Here is a 24,556-nt window from a genome sequence, read left to right on the forward strand (position 1 = left end):
GCTGTCCCATCACCCATGCATACATGCAGGAGAACAGAGTTAAGAGAGCTGGGCTGATCTTAACTCTGGATTTCTTGACTTTTATGGGCTTAAGTTGGAACTTTAATGTTTTATTAATGTCAGGTTTTTGGAGATGGTATTCAAAATGCTTCAAGCAGAGATATGATGGGTCTCAAAGACCTGGAATCTGATCACACTGGCAGATAGGGTAAAAATATATATATATACACTATTTTAGACAAATTATCAACCACCCAAAGAACCCAGTGAGATTATTCTTGCATAAATTATTAACCTTGCAAAAAGTAAAAATATTTATCTTGCAATTATTGATAAATCATGGTAATGTATGTAATTATGAATTTTGTCCCTATTACAAAATATAACTAGATACATTCTTAAATTGATCATCTTCAGAAAAAGGGAATTAAGAAACCATAGAAATAAAGAGACTTGCTCCAAGCACAAAAGAAATGAGCTAACTTGTAAGTGCCTCAAAGAGTCAAGACATTCTAGATTGTCTTTCGTATTATTTATATCTTATACTGATTCATGCAAGACCTTACAAAACCTTAAGGCCCTGGTTGTATGTGTGACTTTTCTAGTAGGAAATTCCAAAGTTGACCCAATTTCTAAAAATAAAAGCTTTTTTATCAGACTGTTTCTCTTTCATTTCAAAACGTTTGGCCTTTGGGGAAAAGGTGAGATTTATGTAATATGATACTGATGGAAAAGGAAAAAGTTGCATTAAGGGTTAATTTCAACTTCTTTTTTTGCATCTGAATAAATAAATGTATTGATAGTCTATATTTTCCTTGAAAATATTAACAACACATTTCTCTTTTGAAAGATCAAGGATGAATGTGCTACAAAAATTTAATCAGATTGCTACCATTAATGAGTGTTAACACTTTTTCTCAGTGTTACTTCTGTTTTTGCCACCGTTAACATGACTTTCTTTACCTCTTTCCCAGTTCATTTGCAATACTCACAGATTTTAGGGGAGAGATTTTTATTTTCCCGGAAACTGAAGATCCTGAGTTACATGTTTCCATATTCATAAATGTCTTGACTCTGAAGAATAAAGTGAAAAGAGATTTAAACTGGGCAAAATGCTGCTTATAAAACAGTCAGGAATAATCATCTCAACTAAAGCAATTGTTTGTGCAAAGACAAAAGGGGCCAAATTTTGTCCTTGGATGTGCACACACAGCTCCTATTAGCTTTTGAAAACAGCTACGTGAGTGTAGCCAAGAACAGTGTTTAGCCCAATTTGGTCTAATTTATCCAGACCACTACAGTCATGAAAGATAAAGACAGATTATGAGACATTTTGCATGTCAGTACAGTAGCATGCTTTGTGTTTTTCCAGTCCCCAGGGCTTCCTTCATCAGGCCAGACGTCAGGGATCACATCTGAGAAGTTTGAAAAGTCTATAGATCAAATTTATTTGCAATGCTACTTGCCATAGTTGGCAGTCCTATCTCAGAGGATGCCATTCTTTCTGTGCTGGGTGCCAAACTCTAGCAAATTAAATTTACCGAGAAGAAACAGTCTTAGTCATATGCAAATGAAATTAAATGCTGAGACAAGAATAAAAGGACATTGGTTTTAAACAGCCTTTTTTTTTTTTTTAATACCAATTGAGAGGTATTGAATTAATATGCTTTAGACAGTCTCAATGCCCTAGTTTATAAGATACATCCCAAGGAGAGTTTTTATAGTTTACTAAATTAAATTTCCATCAGAAATGCTTGTACCTATATACATGGTAATCTATATGGTTATTTACTCCAAAATGGGGCCACAAGTCACAGGACTGGCTTTGTCTAAACCAGTGCTGAGTAGGTGGGTGATTTCCCTGCCAAATGGCTGCCTCTGGGCACTACACATATCTTGAATATCAGAAGTCCCATCCCTATTATACGAGATTATACAATTATCCAATAATGGGACCACCAGCGCCCCCCCTCCTTTTTTTTCTCTCATTGATATTTTATAAAGAAACAGGAAAAGTTTGGCAACCTATTTTGCAAACCCATGTCAAAGACCACACTGCTGACTACACTCTGTTTATTGCAGCTGAAGGGTAACCAGGGGTGTTTGCTCTCAAAATGGACACTTACTTGACACTTTCATTTCCTGGCACTTTTAGAATGCTTCTTGTCTGCTCTTCGTGTCTGGGGTCTTGATCCAGGACCTTTTCTAAGAGTAAAATTCCTTTGTTGTTGTTTTTGTTGTTGAGTCACTAAGTCATTTCTGACTCTTTGCAACCCCATGGACTGCAGCGTCCCATGCTTCCCTGTCCTTCACTATCTCCCAGAATTTGCTCAGATTCATGTCCGTTGAGTTGGTGATGCCATCCAACCATCTCGTCGTCTGTTGACCCCTTCTCCTCATGCCCTCAATCTTTCCCAGGTTCAGGCTCTTTTCCAATAAGTCATCTCTTTGCATCAGGTGGCCAAAGTTTTGGAGGTTCAGCTTCAGCATCAGTCCTTCCAATTAATATTCAAGGTTGATTTCCTTTGGATGGACTGGCTTGATCTGCTTGCAGTCCAAAGGACTCTCAATAGTCTTCTCCAACACCACAATTAGAAGGCATCAATTCTTCGGTGCTCAGTCTTCTTTATGGTTCAACTCTCACATCCGTACATGACTTCTGATGTCAACAAAATGCTTGACATGAATGTAAGATCCATCACTAAGGTCATCAGAACTTCTCAGGATGTTTCGAGTACACATTAAGAGAGAAGGAGAGATTTCTCAGTAATTTGTCAAGTTTTACAAATCATGAGTTGATATGTTTTACAAATGTTCTACCAGTTTCTGAAGGAAACAAAAAGTCAAATACCATGAATGTGTCACAGCTACACTACGTGCTCACACCTGTATGGTTTATTTTACAGCAGGACTTGGTGCAATTGGCTCAGTAAGATATTTTTTTAAAAGTTGAATTTTTCAGCTGAAATAATGCAACTGAATGTGGTTTTCAATTATCCATACTACACTTAGTCTTTTCTGAAGATAACAAAGAGTTCAACTGTCAGACACCAGCTGACAATGGATTAATAATGATGGTAGAATGAAGAAGGAGAGGTTCAATAAGAGTATCAACCTATACCCTTCTATTCCCTTGAGAGAAGTAACATCCAAGAGCCTCCATGGTTCTTTTATTTTTCCTTCCACCTGAATTTGCAAGTTAGCTGAAAAAGTCTGCTCCCAGTATTTAAGGCTGAAATTGGACATCTGGATCATGAGCAAGTAGAAGATAACAGGCTATGGGATGCACATCTTGTGAAACAGGAACCAAGACCTGTGCTGGTTATACACCAACTTCAGATTTCAAAGGCACGGGAAATCAGACAGCTTCAGGAGCAAAGGGTTAACAATACAAAGTCAAACCAAGGGAGGCTGGGAGTCCAAGAAATTGGGCTATGAAGATGTGAAGTGTTTGCGCCTATGAGATATTAGCCTCACCCCAAAGGGTAGTTTTTCTCTGCTCTCTTCTGCCCTTTGCTGAGCATGGATAGTCCTGGAACCACATGTGAGTCCAGGACTCACATGAATAGTCCTGGTGAGTAAAGGGACTCCTGCTTGGCACAAAGATAGATGTGCTAACTCTATCAGGAATTTTCACAGATGCCATGCTATAAATTGAACAGTCTCAGAGCTCTGAGGCAGTCCCCTCAAGGTTATCATCACATAGGAGACAGCTGGATCTCAATGGGCAAATCACATAGCAAGAGATTTGAACACTTGGGATTTTCTTTCTGAATCATGTGACTTGGGATCAGTGTTGCATGTTTTTGCCAATTTCTCAATCTGTGCATCAACATTAATAATAAATGTACTAACATGTCTTGAGCTTTCAGAGGAGCATTTGAGAAGTTAATAGGAGTGCTCTTTTGTACAAAAATAATAATAATAGCAGTAATAGTTTTCATTCTTTGAACACAGACCATGGTCCACATAATATTTTTGTGTGTGCTTGTTCACTCAGTCATGTCTGACTCTTGGTGGCTCCATACTGTAGCCTGTCAGGCTCGTCTGAACATGGAATTTTCCAGGCAAGAATACTGGAGTGGGTTTCCATTCCCTAGTTCAAGGTATCTTCCTGACTCAAGGACCAAACCCATGTCTCTTGTATCTCCTGCATTGGCAGGAGAATTCTTTACCACTTGCAAGCACCATATGCAATATACTAGGTATTTAATACATTATTTTATATGTGCAACAATTCAAGGAAGTGTGTTTATTATTGAAGTCATGTAATTTTTTTTTAAAAAATTAAGGATTCAGAGAGGGTAAGAAACTTACTCAAATTCACACATAAGCGATTGAAGGCAAAAGTGGCAGAGCTGCTCCTCCTGAGTGAAAACTGGTCTCCAGATTCATGCTTACAAGATGTGGGAATAATATACATCCAAGGTTAAATACTCATCAAGAAGCATGCTATTTTTGCTTATATGTCTACTCTTTCTTACAGTCACCAGAAAGATTCCTGGTTCCAGAAATACGAACTTATCCATTTCTTTTTCTCAGTATCTTCATGGATATAACTGTTTTCTGTTCCCTGTAACATTAGGTGTTGTAGATTTCTTTGTGCTTCTCTGTTTTTTTAAAAGAAAAGCAAGATAAGAAGGAAAAAAGAAATCAAGAAATACTCATAACATGTTTGTATCTACAAATAAAGCTGAATTGAGTTGGTAATAAATGGCCTCTCAAGCACTGTTTTCATTTGTTACTGCTACACCTAATGACTGACAATTTCCTCATCTTTATTCTCAAACAAGCTCAATGGCATTGGTGTTCTTTGCATTGTGTGAAAGAAACACAAAGTCAGAAATTTGCTTTATTTGATTGTCAAACTGATTTTCCAAGATTGGCAATTTGTATTCATGCCTTGATGTTCTTTAGGAACTCATCAGGGGCCTCAGTTATACCAAACAGAGTGATAACACAAAAGCAAAGAACTATTAATGGCTTATTTGATACTAGATATGTCCCCAACATGCCACACAACAAACTGGAGCTTTGCCAGTTGAATTTTTAAAGTCATCCTTGAAACTTTCTCCTTAGACTTATTGTTTGCAATGTCTCCTTTTCTTTATGTCAACCTTCTGGAAAAAAAACTCATCAGTGTTTAATCAGAATAATTTTCCAACCCTATCTGTGGGGCTCTATTCCTTCTGAGTCAAATTGGTCAAGGCCATCAGTCCTTTGAGTGTCTCCTTGAGCCCTCCAGAATTCAAGGCTGCTTTTCAGAAAGAAACGGAAATGGATATGGACATCTCTCTGAGCATTTTGGTCCATATGAGTAGAGATGATGACATCCTGTCTTTCCTCTGTCTTCCTTTATTTACCAAAGTCCAGGGCAACAAGAGGAAGGTCTGAGAAGACAGGAATATAGCATGCCTTATATAACTTCTTATTTCTGGTGCATAGGATAGTGCCTGAGAACCTGGTGAATGCTCGTGAATACTTATTGAATAAATAAAGAGTCATATCTGAATACGGGGGTTATCAGGAAATTTTGATATCAAAAAAGTTGTCACTCCTGCTCCTCAAGATAACAATATCATTAATTAATCTGATTACATCAGGCTCACACTGTCTCCCTTCTGTTTACCCATGGCTAAAATCGTCTTTATAAATGTTTCAGGTCACAAAATCAGATTTTCTGTAACACTGAGATATTACTATCCAGGCATCTTGGTGTTGACTAAAATATAAAATGCACAAGGTAAGAGCTATAAGTTTCAGTTTTATTTGGGGACTTACTGAAGACAATAGCCTGAGAGGTAGCCTCTTGGGTAGCTTTGAGGAAGTGCCCTAAAGCAGTAAAGGAAGAGGTCTGTATACACGGGATTTTGGAGAAGGGATATGTGCAATCGAACATACATCTTGAAAGGGTGTCAGTGATAGTCAAGGCATAGATACCTTGTTGCTGTTGTTCGGTCGCTCAGTCCTGCCTGACTCTTTGTGACTCCATGGACCACAGTAAGCCAGGCTTCTTTGTCCTTCACTATCTCCCAGAGTTTGCTCAGATTCATGTCCTTTGAATCAATGACGCCATCCAATCATCCCATGCTATGTCGCCCCTTCTCCTCCTGCCCTCAATCTTTCCCAGTATCAGAGTCTTTTCCAGTGAGCCCGCTCTGCCCATTATGTGGCCAAAGTATTGGAGCTTCAGCTTCAGCATCAGTCTTTCCAATGAATATTCAGGGTTGATTTCCTTTAGGATTGACTGATTTGATCTCCTTGCTGTCCAAGGAACTCTCAAGAGTCCAGCACAACAACTAGAAAGCATCAATTCTTCGGTGCCCAGCCTTCTTTGTAGTCCAAATCTCACATCCGTATGTGGCTTTTGGAAAAATCATAGCTTTGACTATATGCACCTTTGTTGGCAAAGTGATATCTCTGCTTTTTAATACACTGCCTAGATCTGTTATAGCTTTCCTTCCAAAGAGTAAATGTCTTTTAATTTCATGGCTGCAGTCACCATCTGAAGTGATTTTGGAGACCAAGAAAATAAAGTCTGTCATTGTTTCCTTTGTTTCCCCACCTATTTGCCATGAAGTAATGGGACCAGAAGTCATGATCTTAGTTTTATGAATGTTGAACCTTAAGCCAACTTTTTCAGTCTCCTCTTTCACTCTCATCAAGAGGCTCTTTAATTCCTCTTCACTTTCAGCCATTAGAGTGGTATCATTTGCATACCTGAGGTTGTTGATATTTCTCCCAGCAATCATGATTTCAGCTTCTGATTCATCCAGCCCAGAATTTTGCATGATGTACTCTGCATATAAGTTAAATAAGCAGGGTGACAATATACTTGAAGGACTTCCTTCCTAAGTCCATTGTTTCATGTCTGGTTCTAACTGTTGCTTCTTGACCTGTATACAGGTTTCTCAGGAGGCAAGTAAGGTGGTCTGGTATTCCCATCTCTTGAAGAATTTTCCACAGTTTGTTGTGATCCACACAGTTATATCTTACTTAATAATTTTAGTGCTGCTCTAAGTACGGGATGATGCAAGAAATTAGGTTTATATAGTTTTCTCCTGAAAATATCAATCTGAAAGCTGGTTCTGCCAGTTTTTCCAGAGCACAAAGTACATCATTCCTGCCCTCCACCCTGAATTCCTTTCAGGGCGTTTTGAAGGTTAGTGATTGCAGTGGCTAATGACTTAGTCCTTGGAAAGCCAGGTGGCAAGTGACATTCTTTAGCTGGCCTTGACTGCTGAAGACTTGATCCTTTTCCCATTTTGAAGAGTAGTTTAAACAAACTACTAGTTTCCCCAGTGGCTCAGATGGTAAAGCATCTGGCTGCAATATGGGAGACCTAGGTTTGATCCCTGTGTCGGGAAGATCCCCTGGAGAAGGAAATGGCAATCCACTCCAGTACTCTTGCCTGGAAAATTCCATGGACGGAAGAGCCTGGTAGGCTACAGTCCATGGGGTTGCAAAGAGTTGGACACGACTGAACGACTGCACTTTCTTTCTCTTTCTTTTCTTAAAAGTACTAGGTAGGTAGGTTAAACAACAAGTAAATCTATATTTTTCAGTAAGTGACAAGGAGATATATTGTTGTTGTTCAGTCACCAGGTTGTGTTCAACCCTTTGCGACCCCATGGACTGCAGCAAACCAGGCCTCTCTGGCCCTCACCATCTCCCAAAGTTTGCCCAAGTTCGTGTTCCTTGAATCGGTGGTACCATCCAGCCATCTCATCCTCTGATGTCCAAATAAATGGGACACTTACTCAGAAAAAATTATGCCCAAAACTATTTATTAGTTCACAATATGATATTATAATGATTCCTATTTATTATATAATTTTTCCAATTTAAATTAAGATGTTGTAGACAGAATTTCTAAAATGGAATTCCAAAGATGTCTCATCCTAATTTCCAGACTGTGAATATGGTGAAATATCACACCCATGAATGTTATTATTACATAGCAAAAGGGCCTCTGCAGATGTAATTAAGATCACTAAGCTGATGAATTTAAAATAAGGAGATTATCCTGAATTATTCAGGTTGGCCCATTGTAATCACATGAGTCCTAAAAAGCTGACAGCAGGATTAGAAGAGGAAGTCAGAGAAATTCAAGGCATGAAAAGGACTTGACTAGGTATGGAAACAACCTCAATGTCCACTGATGGATGAACAAATGAACAGAATGTGGGACGTAGATACAATGGAATATTACTCAGCCTCTAAAAAAAGATCAAAATCCCATCACTTCCAGCAACATAGATGAACCTAGCAGGCATTATACTGACTGAAATAAGCCAGACAGGAAAAAGACAAGTACTATAAAGCATCACCTAGGTGTGGAATCTAAAAAATAAAAAAGCAGAACTCACAGAAACAGAAAATAGAAAAGTGGCTGGGCATAAACTTTCAGCCAAAGATGAATGAAGCCTGATGGTCTAAAGTAAAACATGGTGATTGCAGTTGATAACATTGTCCAGTATAATTGAAATTTGCTAAAAGAGTAGAACTTAAGTGTTCTCACCCTCCCCCCCAAAAAACAGTGAGGTGATAAATGTGTTAATTAACTCAAGGGGGGAATCCCTTTACAGTATATATTTATAGCAAATTATCATATTGTACACTTTAAATATCTTACAATTTTTGTCAATTATATCTCAGTTCAGTTCAGTTCAGTCACTCAGTCACGTCCGACTCTTTGCGACCCCATGAATCGCAGCACACCAGGCCTCCCTGTCCATTACCAACTCCTGGAGTTCACTCAAACTTACGACCATCGAGTCGGTGATGCCATCCATCCATCTCATCCTCTGTCGTCCCCTTCTCCTCCTGCCCCCAATCCCTCCCACATCAGAGTCTTTTCCAACAAGTCAACTCTTTGCATGAGGTGGCCAAAGTACTGGAGTTTCAGCTTTAGCATCATTCCTTCCAAAGAAATCCCAGGGCTGATCTCCTTCAGAATGGACTGGTTGGATCTCCTTGCAGTCCAAGGGACTCTCAAGAGTCTTCTCCAACACCACAGTTCAAAAGCATCAATTCTTCAGCGCTCAGCCTTCTTCACAGTCCAACTCTCACATCCATACATGACCACAAGAAAAACCATAGCCTTGACTAGACGGACCTTTGTTAGCAAAGTAATGTCTCTGCTTTTGAATATGCTATCTAGGTTGGTCCTTTCCTTCCAAGGAGTAAGTGTCTTTTAATTTCATGGCTGCAACCACCATCTGCAGTGATTTTGGAGCCCCCAAAAATAAAGTCTGACACTGCTTCCACTGTTTCCCCATCTATTTGCCATGAAGTGATGGGACCAGATGCCATGATCTTGAAAGCTAAAAAAAAAGGTTGGGGGGGGGGGTTGACTCACCCTTGCTGACACTGCTGGTTTGAAGATGAAGGGGCCACGTGAAAAAGAATGCAGGTGGCTTTAGCTGCCAATAGCAGCTGCTGGCTGACATCCAAAAGGGAAACCAAGCTTTCAGTCCTCCAGCTACAAAGAACTGACCTGACCAACAACCCAAATGAGTGTGAAAGCAGATTCTCCCCAGAGTATACATGTAAGCTCTTCCAAGAGCATGGAACCCCATTAGGCCTGCCTGACTACCAATCTATAGAAATCGTGAGATGATACATTTGTATTGTTTAAGACTCTGCGTTTGTGGCAATTTTTACAGCAGTGATAGAGAGGTAATAAAAAGACAATAAAGCATTTGCCTTCATGCTATTAAAAATAATATTTATGGGCTTCCCTTGTGACTCAGTGGTAAAGAATCTGCCTGCCAATGCAGGAGACAGGTTCAATCCTTGATCTGGGAAGATTCCACATCCCTTGAAAAAACTAAGCCCGTGAGCCACAACTATTGAGCCTGTGCTCTAAAGCCTAGGAGCTGCAACTACTGAGCCCATGTTCTGTAACTACTCAGTGCCCACGTGCCCTAGAGCCTGTGCTCCTCAACGAGAGAAATCACTGCAAAGAGAAGCCGGCCCTTAGAGAATAGCCCCTGCTCTCCACACCTAGAGAAAACCTGTGCAGCATCAAAGACCCAGCACATCCAAAAATAAGAAACCAATTAAATTATTTTTAAAATGTTTATAAAAGATTTAAACACAAAAAAAGTTTGTTCTGCAACTTTGTTTTCAACTTTCAACGGGTGAAGCAGCTCTCTGTGGTTGTATGATGTATGAGCAGGTGACGGGGGTGGGGATGATAATCTGGCAGACTATGATAAAAACTAACAGTCAACATTACCCAAGGAAGTTGAGTCACTCAGTCAACCAGCACTTATTGTTTATCTGCTGTCCACAAGGCATTATTCTGAGCAATGGAGATGGAGATTAATCAGACAGGGTCCTAGTAATAGAGCCTGTAAGTAAGAGAAAACTAAGATGTGAGAAATGCTCTAATTTCTATAGGTAAGAATGCCATGATAAGATAGCAAGCAACTGAAGACAGTTACAGGGGATAGTTCAAAAATTACCAAGTCTTTTCCATTATTTCTCCTTAGTATCACTAAAATCCATCATTTCTTTTCACATTTTTCTACCCACATTACCTTTTCCCCATATTGAGCCAGAACCACCAGGCCTAGATTTTTGCCACAGCCTTTTAACCAATCTCCCTGCCACCACTCTTACCATCACCCAATTCATCACCTACTCAGCGACCAGGGCAATATTTCTAAAATAGATTTTGATCATGTCACTCCACTGTATAATATTTTTCAGCAGCTTCTCATTGTCTTTACATAATTTCCAAACTCTTTAAAATGGTTCATGTAGCCTTCCAAGATCTGACCCTTGCTCTCTTCAGCTCCATTTATCATAATACATACATTAAACCCTTTGTTCCAACCACACTGAACTCTTGAAACTATCTGGACATTCATGGTCACTCTCCTTTGTACCTTGAAAGTGAAAGTGAAGTCATGTCCGACTCTTTGCGACCCCATGGACTGTTGCCTATCAGGTTCCTCCATCCATGGGATTTTCCAGGCAAGAGTGCTGGAGTGGATTGCCATTTCCTTCTTCAGGGGATCTTCCAGACCCAGGAATCGAACCCAGGTCTTCTGCGTTGCAGGCAGATGCTTTACCATCTGAGCCACCAGGGAAGCCCATACCTTTGTACCTTAGTGTGTAACAATCCTTCTTCCTGGAACTCTCACCCATGGCCCCATCCAGTAGAAAGAAGTCAAATCCTCTTTGGCCCTATGGGCACAGAAATGAGTAACCTTTTATGCGTAGACTTTATTTCCTGACTTGTACTTGCCTACTTATTTGTCTTTCTTTTCCCCTACATTGTTATACTTGGAGGCAGAAAACATGTATTGCTCCTTTTTTATCTCAAATATCAAAGCAATCAGTGTTCAGTAAAAATGTGTATATTGATTGGTGTCTGGAAGCCAATGGAGGAAAAGCATCAAAAAGTCAAAAAAAAGTCAACAATGTTAAAAGTTGAGAAACGTTGAAAATTTGAAATGGACTGTTGGATCTAGCAATTAGGAAGCCATCAGCGACCTCAGCAAGACCAGGTATTTCAATGGGATAAGAGGTGACTGGAAGCTGAGGAAATAACAAAAAAATGTTTCAAAGTGCTTTATAGTTCAGGAAAATATCTGACACCTCCTTTCCTGGTGGAAAGGGCCAAATTTTGGCCCACCAGGTCAGATTAGGATAAATAGGGAGGTTCATGAAAGTTACAACCAGAGAAACACACAAGACCCAAAGCTGAGGACCCAGAAACAGCTCTCTAAAGGTGGGGTTAGGAATAAGGAAAGAGGGAACAAGGACAATGAAGTAGAAAAATGAATAAGTGGCAAGAGCTCCCAGGTGATTGCCTAGAATAGGTATGGTCTACATGTCCTAACACCCAATACACAGTGAATGAGGTACTGGGGGTTGCAGGTAGAAAAAAGAGTTGGCTACACCCAGAGGGCCAAGAGTAGATAAGATAAGAAGGTAGGGTGGGGCAGGAGTGGTTTAAGATTATAGCAAATGGTGAAGGCCAGACTTGTTCATGCCTGCAGGCTGAGAGGGAGCCAAAGGAGAGGGAAAGAAAGAGACTGGTGTCTAGAGGAGAGGACAGAGGAGACAGAATCCAAGGCTTGCAAAAGGCTAGTCTTAGAATTAAGGTAAAACTTTCTCCCTTCAAGACTGAGAGAGAAATAAGTTAAAATCTGTGTGCTTCTGTAGATGAACCTAAAGGTAGAAGCAAGGAAAATCCAATGAAACTGCTCAGAAACTGTTATATACTGTCTGTAAATTACAAAACAGGACTAAAGGCTGACAACGAGGGGGATGAGAAGAATGACACAGGTTTAAAGGTTTGGAACATGGTTTCCCTAGTGGCTCAGCAGTAAAGAATCCACCTGCAATGCAGGAGACACGGATTGGAAATGTCTACCCATTCCAGTATTTTCGCCTGGAAAATCCCATGGAGAGAGGAGCTTGGAGGGCTACAGTCCATGGGGTTGCAAAGAGTTGGACATGACTGAGCTACTGAGCAAAGGTTTGGAACAGATGACTCATGAGAAATTCTAGAAGAAGACAAACGGACAAGTAAGAGGATTGCTAGGCTGCATTGAGAGCCTCACTGAAGTCAGATAACTAAAGAATAATGATATTTTCCTGAATTTTAATGTCTATACATGTACAGAAAATATTGTCCTGCTTGCATATGTTCCTACTTCCACAAGAGAAAAAAGTTTGAAAGAAAGAAAACCTGATTGAATTTTTTATTAATTCCAGTATTAAAATGATTTTGTAGGTATTAGTGATTGAATTATAAAATATTGGAAAGGCAAGCATTTTTATAAATCACAACCTTGTGTATTTTCTGCTTTTATGTGTGTATTTCTACCTTTTCACATTTGGTTAAAAAAAAATTACAGGTGGAGGGAAGAGCATCAACCAACAGGGTTTTGTGGATCACACAGCCCCATGCAATTAAGGTGCCATTGTTAATTTTCAAATTGTCATGATCCATTTGAGAATTTAAGACAATTCAAAAAACAATTATGACTGAATGAAAAGTGAATGGGGCAATCAACTGAGATGAAATTCAGCCCAGAGAAACAAAACGTTGAGAAAGAAAACCCTAGAATAAGGGAAGAATGACAGGCATATGGAAGTGACTGATTGTGCCAGGACAGTCTTTAAAGGCCAAGGTTACTTGACGAGAGCGTGGTAGGAGTTTGTTTTATACTTAATGAGATTTAGCTATTTTGCTAAGGCAGTGGATCGGGCTTTTTCATATCTAGGTTGCATAATAAAAATGTTGAAGCCTACCCGGATGCACATAGATAGAGCTATATGTTGTTTACCTAAGACTGTTGTATAGCAGCAAATAAACAAAACCAGTCTCCACAGACATTCTGGAGCAGCTTTCAGCAAAACAGAATTTCAAGTGTTTATTCTGATTTTGTGAAGGAAGATTAATTTGTGATGCATCTAAATGAATTCTTTTACCCTAGATCAGCAAACTCAAGTCATCACATCCTGTGTCTTTTATTTTTTGAAGTTGAAATAAATGTAGGTAGCCAGATCATCTTCATCATCAAACAACCTCAACAGAATACCCTGGAAAAACCTCGCAGAAGGCTAAACTAATGTAATCTGTATGGATTTTTTTTTTTTAATTCTTGCTCTCTAAAATCTTATCTTCCACCCAAGCCAATAGAAGGTCCACATAGAAGAGTCAAATAGTATTGCATTATGTGCTGTGCTTAGTCACTCAGTCATGTCCAACTTTTTGCAACCCAATGGACTGTAATCTGCCAGGCTCCTCTGTCCATGGGGATTCTCCAGGAAAGAATACTCAAGTGGGTTGCCACATCCACTTCCAGGAGATCTTCCCAACTCAGGGATCAAACCCAGAACTCCTGCATTGCAGGCGGAATCTTTACCACAGCCACCAGGGAAGCCCATTGTTGCATTCTGGTTTCTGTTATTTTAAATTCTTGCTATACCTTTGTTTATTCTCCTCCAAGTCACTTCCTCCTGTTTCAATCTTTAGTCTATGCTTTTTTTAAAGGCATTAGCCGAGATTCATCTCTAGTCTCATGCTTTCCTAAGTAAATCACACCCCATCATGATCTTTGTCATGGTTTAAATTCCCTCTGAACTCATTCATTCATTCATTCACTCACTCATTCATGCATCATTGTGCATCTAACATATGAGACCCCCACAGCATCGAGTTCAGTGTTCTCCATGCAATCAAAGAACATGTATTCTATGCCTCCTTAGGGCCCCAGAACTATACTAGGTGCCATAAAATTTACAGAAAGAAGCATATGTAATTATCTGTTTCCTTCAAAAAGATTTAAAGCAACTAGCTCTTTAAAACAAATTACAGTACAGCAACAGTCCACAAAATAAAAGAAAAAAATCAAGTAATAAAGGAAAAGGAGAAAATTATATCAAAAAAAGTCCCTTGAGTTTCTAGCAACTAAAAGGGAAATTAAATGGATCATAAAGCTCTCATTTACTAATGAAAGAAATGCTACTACTGAAAAAAGATTCTAAGTTGAGCAAAGATAACAACAACATGGCTGTGTTGGGATTGTTAGTGACACAACCTCAGAATCCTTCTTTACATAGCATTCTAGTGAACAGCCATGAATTCATCAGAGATGCTCCTTAGAGTAAATCTTCATGATCTCTTGTATAAATGGTGTTCTTTTACCTCAAGAAATTTGTCATTTAAAACTAATACAGCATGCATATCTGTAAAAATGGAAGAACATTTTAGTGCTAAAGCACATGGTGCTAATTGATTAATTCATACTTCTTTGTATCCCCCATAGTACTGGGTGTACTCTTTGCCCATAATAAGCACATAAAAACCTTCGTTTGATTGACTTATAATGCAATATGAGTTCAGAGAAGAAAGAGCATGGTAATGGGAAATTTTTCTTGAAGAGGAGGAACTGAAGCTGAGCATGGACTGTAGCCCACCAGGCCCTCTGTCCATGAGATTTCTCAAGCAAGAATACTGTAGCCATTCTCGTCTCCAGGGGATCTTCCTGACCCAGGAATCAAAACCGGGTTTCTCCTGCATTTCAGCCAGACACTCTATCATCTGAGCCACCAAGGAAACCCTTGTAAGACGAATGTTTGTTAAATGAATGAAGGCAGATTTTGAGGGCTTCCTTGGTGGCTCAGCTGATAAAGAATCCACCTGCAGTGTGGGAGAACTGGGTTCAATCCCTGTAGAAGGGAACAACTACCCACTCCAGTATTCTGGCCTGGAGAATTCTGTGAACTATATAGTACATGGGGTCGCAAAGAGTTGGACGACTGAGCGACTTTCACTTTCACAGGTGGCACTAATGGTAAAGAACCTCCCTGTCAATGCAGGAGACACAAGAGATGTGGATCAGGAAGATCCCCTGGAGGAGGGCACACCAACCCACTCCAGTATTCTTGCCTGGAGAGTCCCCTAGACAGAGGAGCCTGGCAGGCTGCAGTCCATAGCGTTGCACAGAGTCAGACATGACTGAAGCAACTTAGCATACAGGCAGATTTTGAATCAGTTAACCATTTGGAGAGACTTTAAAAATTATAAGTAAACTTAATGAATCTGTTTTCTTGATTAGTAACTTCTCCTTCAAAGCTGCATTTTCTCAATAATCCTTTGTTCATCTCATACTGAACCTGACATTCTTCTCCTTTTAGACTGCAGTACATTAAAAATTCATAGTTCACAACTTGGTTTATTAGCCTGTATTAGCCACCAACTCAAGAAGTTGGGGGACCTTTTTGATGTTCTCAACTTTATCTTTCCAAGATCCAAACAGGTTTGTGTCATCTAAGGAAGTTGAGGTTCCTTGTAAAGTTAAGAGTTCAAGGAGTAAAATGGCTATTGATTGCATCAATAATCCACTAGGCAGCATCTTTAGATTTGTCTGCTGGATCATCCTTTCAGTTTTCACCAAAAAGAAACACATTCTCATTTCCCTCCTGTTGCTACTAGAGGTTGCAATATGCAAAAACCTATATGCTCTAGCCCTCAAATCAGTAAGTACTCAAAATTGTGTGCAAAATATGAATAAAATATTGATTTCATTAAAAATGTTAAGGACTACTTAATTCAGAAACATTTTATATGTTTGCATATTTACTTCTAAATTTGCATATTTGTTTGCATATAACTTGTAAAGATGAATGTTAATTATACTTTAAAATCATTTATAAATTGTAACTAAGAATGTTGTATGAATTTTTAAAACTGCCAAATTCTCAAGTACCACTAATTATAAAGTGTCATGTAAAGTACACTGGAGCAGACCTCATATTGAAAAAATATTGAGATCTTGACAAATGGAAAAGCAGAATTATTAACTGTGCTTGCTGATTAAATGATTCCTGAGGCAAGTGAAACTTAAGTGACACTCTGTGCTTTTCCAAAGCATCCATTTACCTCCACGGTATTATGATGAGAAACTCATGTCCCTAAGCACACAAATATTTCACCTGATGCCTCCACAGTAACCCATGTTAGCATGTGAGCTTCTGAATATCATTCCATATTCTAGCTGTGCATATTTATTTTCTGAAAGTGACAAAGAGAAAGTAAATAAGAATCACAATAAGCAATAAGGCCACCTCACCAGCGCCCTGCGTCAGCTGAGGTGAGCTGAAAAGATTTGACTGTGCATGCACTAATTGGATTTGTAAAATGTTTCAGAGTAATTTAAAAAACATTTGCACAAGGTCAGATATGAACTGGTTTCCAAAAAGAACCACAGAGAAGAATGAAACATCCGAGTAATTACACTGGACATGTATATCTAACGCTCTATTAAATTGGGCATGAAATTGGACTTTTTAAAAGTACAGTAGGTTTTACACTATAAATCTCTGGACAGTTTTCTATATTTTTGATAAAATGTTTAATAACTGTAAGCACAGATATGCCAGAGATAGGTGCTATTGCTCATGTATCATTTTTCCCAAATCAGCAACTGCTGTAAGTGAATTTCTTTTCAGAAATTGTTAAAGCATTGCAGCATATTAAAAACTGACTAACTGGATTCAGCTTATTCCAACATCTACAGTCTTGCCAATAGAAAGCAACATATTGTTACCAGTTTTTACTTCTCCTCCACCACCATGCCCCTTATCTCTATTAGTTTAAGGTTGACTTGTAAACATCTTACTACAGGAAATAATTATGCTAAATTATTCCATGTTGTTATATTATCAGTGTCCTATCTGAATCCATACTAATATAATTAGAGATAAAGTCGACACTGAAATAACAAGTAGCTCTTAAAGTTCCATGCATGTTAAGTAGCATTTGCTGGGCTGCCAGAACAGAACTTAGATCTTGAAAATAATTTGATATTAAAAGACAAAAGTAAACAAATTAGATTGTAAGTTTGTTTTTTTCCCTTGTGTATTAATCAGCCCTAGTAAACCCTGTATTATACTCTTCAAACCTGTGCTAATCAGAATTTAGGTTTTGAAAGGCAAAGGAAAAAAATTGTCTCCCTCTGGTGGGGAATATAACAAGTTTTTCTTTCTGAATTGTTTTTTCCTACAGTCAGTGTCAGATAAGTCTCATGATGCTCTAAAAAAGTACTCTTGAATAACCAGATTTTATCATGTTTTGATCACATTTTACTATCTTTTGAACATGACCAACACTCAGAAAATTCAGATTCAGAAATGACATTTACTATTTTCATCTTTTTTTTTTTTTCAGAAGAAAATAAAAGGATAAAGAAAGAAAATATAAAACCATCACTGGAGCTAAAACCTGGATGAGTTTGTGTATGTGTTAGTTGCTCAGTCGTGTCTGACTCTTTGCAACCCATAGACTGCAGCCCACCAGGCCCCTCTGTCCACAGGATCCTCCAGGCAAGAACACTGGAGTGGGTTGCCACTTTCTTCTCCAAAAGGAACTATAGAAAGAAAGTGAAGTCACTCAGTCGTGTTCAACTCTTTGCAACCCCATGAAGTGTAGCCAACCAGGCTCCTCCATCCATGGAATTTTCCAGGCAAGAGTACTGGAGTGAGTCTAGTCAAGGCTATGGTTTTTCCAGTGGTCACGTATGAATGTGAGAGTTGGACTGTGAAGAAAGCTGAGTGCCGAAGAATTGATGCTTTTGAACTGTGGTGTTGGAGAAGACTCTTGAGAGTCCCTTGGACTGCAAGGAGATCCAACCAGTCCATTCTGAAGGAGATCCAGCCCTGGGATTTCTTTGGAAGGAATGATGCTAAAGCTGAAACTCCAGTACTTTGGCCACCTCATGCGAAGAGTTGACTCATTGGAAAAGACTCTGATGCTGGGAGGGATTGGAAGCAGGAGGAGAAGGGGACAACAGAGGATGAGATGGCTGGATGGCATCACTGACTCGATGGACATGAGTCTGAGTGAATTCTGGGAGTTGGTGATGGACAGGGAGGCCTGGCGTGCTGCGATTCATGGGATGGCAAAGAATCAGACACGACTGAGTGACTGAACTGAACTGAACAGCTAACTAGAGATTTTAAGGCAGGAAAAAGCTTATAGGCAAAACTTTAGGACTAACTAGACATGTGATCATATACAAGCCACTTCACATTTTGGGCTACATAAGTAAAATGAACAGGCTGGACTATGATGATCTCTAAGCTCCCTTTTAGCTTGAACCACTTAGGATTGCTTGAATTTCATGATTCCACTTCCTCTTGTTATCTCTCCCATGATACTTCAATGGCATGAGTGCAAATTGAATGGTATAAATTAGGGCTTGCTTCAATTTTCTGAGAGTTGACAGTCCCGAAGTAAGGAAAAAGTAAAACTTGGAAACTGTCCTGATCTCATCCATGGAGTTTGGAGCAAAATCTCTGGCCTGTGGATGAGAGCCAATTAGGAGACCTGCTTCATGTCACACACAACCTGACACCTCTTTATGGAAAATGATTTGATTAAAATCATCCCAAGTACATCATTTACTCCCTTTGAAGAGTTACCAAAGAGTTTTTTCCATTTTTAAAACAACTCTTTACAAGTCACATTTTAAGGTTCATGAAAAAAAGCTCAAATTACATGGATCATCTTTTTCTTGCAACTAACACACATCAGCACTTTATTGTGACAGTCACAAGTGATGTGCACAAAATTAAATTATTATTCCCATCTCAACTGATTCATTGGGTGGGAACAAGTTCACATATGGGCTGATCCACATGACTGTACCACTGGAAAAAAAAAAAAAACATAAAATAGCATAGTATTTATGTACCAATTGACTAAAAACTGATAGACTTCTCTCTTTTTTATCTTTTTGCTTGTTTTCATGTAGACTAATTTATAGCTGGATTTTATACATCATGTCAGGAAGCAGTGGTAAAATAATAGACATTTGTCAGCCCAAATATTATTCATTCACTCATTCATTCATCAGTACTGACTTACTAAATGCCAGGTACCAACATTTGTGCATTTAATGGTAAAGATTAGCCAGTACTAGTTTTCACGGAGTTAATCCATCTAGTGGGAGCTACCACCACCAGATGTCACTAACTTCACCCCTCATAGCATCTGTGAGAATAGGAATGCCTGTCTAACACTAAAAAGCTTCATATTCACTTGCATTTATTAAAAAATAAGTACATTTTAGTGTCTGTTCATTGCAAGTATATAAAATGATATAAGTTATTATGAATTTAGTAATTCTTTTAATAAATGTATATGTATTCATCAAAGTCTTTACATACATTTGAAAGGAAATATTGCATCCATTTGGAAGACATACTATTTTGCCCATCAACAGTATATTTTATACAGGTGGAATTGTGATTCTCTTGCCTTGGAGCTTAACTCCTTTTCCAGCAGGTTTCAGATACCAAGAGCCTCTGCTAAAGCCTGTGATGAAATAAAGTCAGACAGTGATCTCTGCAGTTCTGATATACTTGCTGAATTATGGCATTGGAATAATACTGTGTCCACACAGTGTTACTGTGTATCTCAGTTCCAAGTAACACTACTTTCTTATCCCAAAAATCTCAAGGAGAGTTTGTATGAAAACCATTTTCAGATATTTTAGTTACAGCTTCTTCTACATCCCACCACTTTCTGCCTCAGGCTCAACTAGATGAGGGCTGGAGGAATGCTGAACTCATAAAGGAAACCTATCCTCCTACCACAAAAGTAATGTTATTTTGCACAAAGGATATGTTTCTGATTCTGATTTTTTATTTACCCAACCTTATCCCTTGTTCCTGAGACTTCTCCAACTCTTAGATAAATGGACTCCTAAAAGACCATCTCACTAGAATGACCCATATGCTCAGAAATGTCCAAATCCCAAAGGAAAACACACTTTGATTTGCCAATAGGATACTCCCCTATGCTTGACAGTAATTAACAAGTACCATAGAGATGTATGACCTCTGTGCTGGCAGAAAAGTGAAAAGGTGGTACTAATTCTGATGGTGGAGTATTCCCAGAAAGTGCATTGGCCTGAACCTGATAAAATAAGTAGACTTTGAACACTTGGGGAAGAGAGAAGGATCATCCAGGCTATGAAAGAAATGGGAGGAGAAGGGATCTGAAACACAGAAAGTAGCCTAGAGATTAGGGTTTCTTATTAGCTACACTCATTGGCTTAAGCAAGTTATGATGTCAATGGTGACTCTTGCTTCTGGAAAGAGAGGGCGAGCCAGTTGGGAAAAAAACATCCCTAAAGGAGCAGAGGGAAGAAGAAAAGAGATAAATGGCAGAAGTAATCTTTTCCTCATTCATACCCTTTGGTGTGCTTCATTCCACACATATGATACTTATCAGAGATTACCTTGCTCTCCATCCTTTGTGTTCCTGTCTCTTCTCCTCTATTGGATTGTAATTAAATTCACACAGCAGGGCAGCGATGTGATAGAGTAAAAATAGCAAAGAATGTGTAGCCGAACAACTAGTTACATCCAATTAGTAGCACTTCCATGTTGTGCTGTTGTTTAGTCGTTAAGTCGTGTCTGACTCTTTTGCGATCCCATGGACAGGGCCCACCAGGCTCCTCTGTCCATGGGATTTTCAAGGCAAGAATACTGAAGTGGGTTGCCATTTCCTTCTGCAGGGGTTGCTCCCGACCCAGGGATCGAACTCGCATCTCCTGCCTTGACAGGTGGATACTTTACCTCTAAGCCACTAGGGAAGCCCAGCACTTCCATGTATGTGACCTCAATCAAGACTCCCAACCTCTTTTAGACTTCTGTTCTTTATCAAATATTGATGGCAATGCCTACATCTTAGGGTTATCTTAAAGAGTAAGTGAACTAAGTAAAGCATATGAAGTCTAACATACAATAGACACATAACAAATATGTTTCTTTCCCAATCCTAGCTCCATGTTATATCCTTAATATTTATCTTCATGTCTTTCCTATAGTTCAGTTATGGGTTCATTATGAGCTAAGTACAAAGCAGTTGCATTGCATTCTAGATCACCCTAGATAATACTGCTTCAGACAATTTGGCTTGGTTTGCAGTCTATATAAACTCTATTCCAAAAATCATTCATTAATCACCTTCAATGTCTGGCACTGCTAAAGCCTAGGACCATAAATGTATGTTCATCTTGAGCCCTGGTCTCAAGGAGTTCAAGTTTAGTGAGTTATTCCTTTGATGATTCATCCTTATGGAAGGACTTTTAAGGAAATAAGCCAATGGTATGCTGAATGAAGCCATTAAACCTGAATCATCCAAGAACATATTTTTAGAGCCAGGTAACTCCTTCACGAGAACATTCTGTTAATGTTAAAAGAGCCTTAGACTAAAACTAATGCCATAGTTAAAATCAAGGTCCTTAGCCTGGAGAATCCCAGGGATGAGGGAGCCTGGTGGGCTGCCATCTATGGGGTCGCACAGAGTTGGACACGACTGAAGCGACTTAGCAGCAGCAGCAGCAGCAACAGAAGAGAGCTCTGGGGAGAAAAGATTTTATCCTATACTAACAAAATTATGTTTGATCTTATTGGTGAATTTGCCTTTAAGTGTAAGATGGATAAATAGATTTAAAACTGGCTCAAGGATGTGACAAAATACATGTTTGCATATTTTGTATAACCTCAACAGCTAGAAAATAACAGCCCCAGGTAATCTGAGATGAAATACCTTTATGTAAGGTAGCACCCAGCAAGCTAGAAGCTTAGAGATAAGAGGCCCAGTGACAGACATGTCAAGCTGTGGCCATAGTCATGTCCTGAGGACAGACTTTCCACCAGCCTAGAAACAGCAGCACTAAGTGGAATGGTAATTATGGACAAACACAGCAACCTAAAAAGGTAGAACAGCAGGAAGGGATATGAAAATACAAGTGCCTTAGATAATCAAAACCAAGAGACTGTAATTAAAACTGAAGTGACTCAAAAAGAAATTTTAGGGACCTCCAGAGCAGTCCAGTGGTTAAGACTCTGCACTTCTAATGCAGAGGGTGTGGGTTCAATCCCTCATGTCACTAAGATCCCCTATGTCACGCAGCAAGGTCCCAAAAAATTTTTAACTAAAAAAAAAAAGAAATTGTAAATTAGTAAAATTAGAGAGAAACCCTCTCCCTCACACGATCATGAAACTCCTTTCTCTCTACTTTTCTTCACTCCCTAGGATCCTGATTATTCCTTTTTCTTCTTCTACATCTGTACAGAGAGCTTATGTAGGCCAGGTACTCTGAAAGGCATTTGACACATGGTATCATTTTCATTTTGCAAATAGCCTAGGAATTAAGAGTTGATATTAGTCCCACTATGAAGATGAGGAAAGTAAGGCGTAGAAAAAATCTTTGAATTCACATACAACTCAGTCTGAGAGCCAGGATATGAACTCAGGTCTTTCTGAGGACAAAGTCTAGGCTTCTTAGACTGTTCAAGTTTAATATGTTACCCTTCAAATAGATAACAACATTTTATAAATTTATCAGTGTTTCTTCAACTTCAATTTATCAGATACTCTTGAAAATGAAAATTCCATTTAGAACAAAAAGAATAATGATGAGATTTCAGCTGAAGTCCTGGGAGAACTAGAGGTCAGAGAGGTTAAGATGGGCAATAGGAAACCATTCTCAGGGAACTCAAATTTTACCCCATAGGTGGTTAATAGAGTCAAGACGCAGGGCTAGACAAGAGTGGGAAATAGAATGTTTATGAACTTGGAACAGAGTTTCAAAGCGGTAAAGTTAAAGGAGAATGATAAGGTCAGACAAAAGTGTCTCCAATTTAACCTCAGAAAAGGGGGAAAAGGTGGGAATATGCTTCAAAATAGGGATAAGAACTGGATATATTGTACCGAGTTTCCCTCCTCCCTAAAGTACATCCCATGGTTGTACTATTCATGAGTATAAATGTTGTCTAGGTTATTCCCAGTTTAAAAAAAAAAAGCAATTGACCGTCTCCTTTTCACCATTTTAATGCTGAGCTATTATAATCTCACATTCCAGTGGCCTTCTAACTGCATGGTTATAGTCTCCTTACACTTACTCTGAAATTGTTTTTCCATTGTTATCCTACATTATAGTCGCATCGTAATGTCATGTTTAAAGGTTCCCCATACACTTGTAATGAAATCGTTTTGCAGTTCAGAATGGCATCATATTGGCACTTTAAGCAGGGTATCCATCACCCTGTATTGATAGTTTTCACAACAAAACACCCTATTTTAGTGACTGTGAAAGTAAATAGCTGTTGCCAGTGATCTGTTCTTCCATTTCAAACTTAAATGGTCTCATCTGTTTTATTTTACCTTGCAATTTTCACACCCACTGTGGTATGGGCCAAATTTATACTGTATGCTTTCAAATGAGGACTGTCATTCCACTGGCTCATAAATGTTTATATGACAAGCCACTTATCTGTTTTGGTGTGGCCTTTGTGTCATAGATAATTCCTTGCACTCTGATAATATAGTTTGGCCACTCCATTTGCAATGCTAATATAGGCAAGTCTGCTAATTGAAATCTAGAGGCAAATTATTTGGTAAATGTTTTTGAGGCAAACTAACTGCATATCTAAAAATAATGCATGCGATTATGTTACTACACAATAACAGCAAAAAAAAAAAGGATTCTATTTTCAAATAGCCACATGTGAAAATTTTGAGTAGTGTTTAAGGCAAAGGCTTAAAGACAGGAAATTTGAAAAGAGTAAATGTTGTATTATTATGATTATTACTGAGAATCAGGCGTTTAACACCGTTATCCCCCCGGGGTGGTTAAATTTTGAGAGGTGAGCAATTTGATTCAAATCTTCCCTTCAGAATTAAATGCTACCCAATCCAAGTGTAATCCAAACTAACTCAGACTTGGAAGTTGGCCAGGGCAGGCTCAAGTCTTCCAACAATAGGCGCTTCACTTTGAGATCTTTCTATTCTCTGCTGTTAAAAGAGCCATTACTGCCCACAACACAACTCTATAGCTAGTTTGACGTTTCTTTACAGGTCCAGCTAGAAGTCAGGAGAGCAAAAAGAGAGCAAAAGTGTACATTTAAAAAATAAAAGAAAAAAAGATTTCTGCTAGCATTTTCATACTCAAAAGCAAAATGGCATTCAGTCGGAACTGGGAGTAAACTTCAGATAAACCCTTATTTT

At 38.9% G+C, this 24,556-nt stretch overlaps 1 long non-coding RNA gene across 8 annotated transcripts in view; it reads right to left on the reverse strand.

The window, feature by feature from the left end:
- LOC147375741 (uncharacterized) overlaps window positions 1-24,556 on the reverse strand; it is a 629,781-nt gene that overhangs the window by 597,638 nt on the left and 7,587 nt on the right. For 6 of the 8 annotated variants that reach the window (XR_015160409.1, XR_015160408.1, XR_015160415.1 and 3 more), the window contains exons 2-3: window positions 2,127-10,358; window positions 993-1,074 (exon numbers count right to left, since the gene is read on the reverse strand). This is a non-coding gene — a long non-coding RNA (uncharacterized LOC147375741). The remainder of the gene's footprint in view (window positions 1-992; window positions 1,075-2,126; window positions 10,359-24,556) is intronic. The other 2 variants (XR_015160413.1, XR_015160414.1) reach the window with 2 other exon arrangements.

The sequence above is a fragment of the Bos grunniens genome, chromosome 3 (assembly GCF_055505025.1).
Source record: "Bos grunniens cultivar Pamir isolate PY7600 chromosome 3, Bosgru_T2T1.0, whole genome shotgun sequence".
NCBI lineage: Eukaryota > Metazoa > Chordata > Mammalia > Artiodactyla > Bovidae > Bos > Bos grunniens.